The following is a 2,341-nucleotide window of genomic DNA, read 5'->3' on the forward strand; positions in this document are numbered from 1 at the left end:
GATCAACAGTTGATAATTGGAACTTCGTATAACTGAAAAGCTTCTGTAAGCAAAGGTCTGCCAAGAGGACAAAATAGTAGCCTACAGATTTGGAAAGGATCTTCATCAGTCCTGTATCCAACAGAGGACTAATATCCAAAGTATAAAAAGAACTCAAGAAATTAGACACCAACAAACCAATTACTCAATTTTTTAAATCTTAATCTTTTTTTATTTTTCAATTATCCAATTTTTAAAAATGGAGTACAGAGCTAGACATACAATTTTCAATAGAGTGATCTTGAATGGCCAAGAAGCACTTAAAACGTTCAACGTCCTTAATCATCAGGGAAATTCAAATCAAAACAACCCTGAGATTCCATCTTACACCCATCAGAATAGCTAAGATCAAACACTCAATGACGGTACATGCTGGTGATGATGTAGAGCAAGGGGAACATTGCTCCATTGCTGGTGGGAGTGATAACTTGCACAACTACTTTGGAAATCAATTTGGTGGTTTCTCAGAAAACTGGGAGTAGTTCTACCTGAAGACCCAGCTATGTCACTCCTGGGCATATATCCAAAAGATTCCCCACTATACCACAGGGATACTTGCTCAGTTATGTTCATAGCAGCTTTATTCATAAAAGCCAGAAACTAGAAACAACTAAATGTCCCTCAACTGAAGAATGGATAAAGAAAATGTGGTAAATCTACACAATGGAACACTACTCAGCAATTAAAAAAAAAAAAAAGCATCATGAATTTTGTAGGCAAATATATGGAACTTGAGAATATCAACCTGGGTGAGGTGACTCAGAGCCAGAAAAACATGTATGGTATATACTTACTTATAAGCAGACATTAGCCATAAGTGCAAGATAACCATGCTACAACCACAGACCCAAAGAAACTGGGTAATACAAGGTCCTAAAGGAGGATGCAAGCTTCTCACACAGAATGCGAAATTGAATAGTCATCTGAGGTGGACAGAAAAAGGAGCATGGGTAGGAGAGGGGAAGAGGTGGAGAATGGGGATGATGGTTGGAAGTGGGGAGGGGGAGGAAGAATGAGGGGAGGTAGGAGAGGGCTGGGAATGAGAATGAAGACCAGTAAGGGGCATCTCTGGTGACTAGCTGGAGGACTGGAATGGGAGGGAGGATAAGGGGAGTCTATGGGGGTGACTATCTGAGATTCCTACCGGAGGAGGATATAGAGACTGAAGTGGTTCCCTCCTGTAGCCAGGCAGGACTTGCAGGGGAGGAACAAAGACATCAATCTATATACAAAACCTTCAACCCAAAATCTGATTTGTCTACAAGATGTGCAGAGATAAAGATGGAGCAGAGACAGAGGGAATGGTCAACCAATGTTTCATCCCATGTAAGAGAGCCAACCTGACACTATTAATGGCACACTTCTATACTTGCAGACAGGAACCTGCATAACTGTCTCCTGAGAGGCTTCATTCAGTAGTGGATGGAGGCAGATGCAGAGACCTGCATCCAAACATCAGAAGGAGCTCAGGGAGTCTTGTGGAAGAGTGAGGGATAGAAGTGAGCAAGCCGGAGAGGCCACTGACACCAAAAGAAGACCTGCAAAGTCAACTAACCTGAGACCATGGGGTCTCATAGTGCCTGGGCCACCATCCAGGGAGCATTGAGAGGCTGGACCTAGACTTCGCACAGATTTTGTGGCAAATGTGCAACTTGGTATTTATGTGGGTTCTGTAACAAGTGGAATGGAGCAGGGTCTCGGTTTTTGTTCCCTGCCATTGGGTCCCTTCCCCCATTCTTGGACTGCCTGGTTGGACCTCAGTTGGAGAAGATGGGAGCAGGACTAGTCCTGCTGGGACTAGATGTCCCAGGGTGGGGTAATACCCAAGGGGGGAACTCCCCTTCTTATAGGAGAAGGGGAAGGGCAGTGGGGAGAAGAATTTGTAATGGTGGGATAGAGAGGAGGGGAGGGAGGGGGGCTGTGATTGGGATGTAAAGTGAATAAAACATATTGAAAAAACCCAGTTATAGGGCTGGTGAGATGGCTCAGTGGGGAAGAGCACCGACTGCTCTTCGGAAGATCATGAGTTCAAATCCCAGCAACCACATGGTGGCTCACAACCACCCATAATGAGATCTGACGCCCTCATCTGGTGCGTCTGAAGACAGCTACAGTGTACTTACATATAATAAATAAATAAATATTAAAAAAAAACCAGTTATATTATATGAATATGTTTTTGTTTTAATCCCAAGTGTGGGGATATAGGGCTGCTTCAGTTTGTCCACAGCCATCAACTATTATTGTCCAGTGCTCTAGGAGGGGCATGGTTTTTTTTGTTTTTGTTTTTTTTTTTTTTTTT

This window comes from Mastomys coucha, unplaced genomic scaffold, assembly GCF_008632895.1.
Source record: "Mastomys coucha isolate ucsf_1 unplaced genomic scaffold, UCSF_Mcou_1 pScaffold20, whole genome shotgun sequence".
Lineage (NCBI taxonomy): Eukaryota > Metazoa > Chordata > Mammalia > Rodentia > Muridae > Mastomys > Mastomys coucha.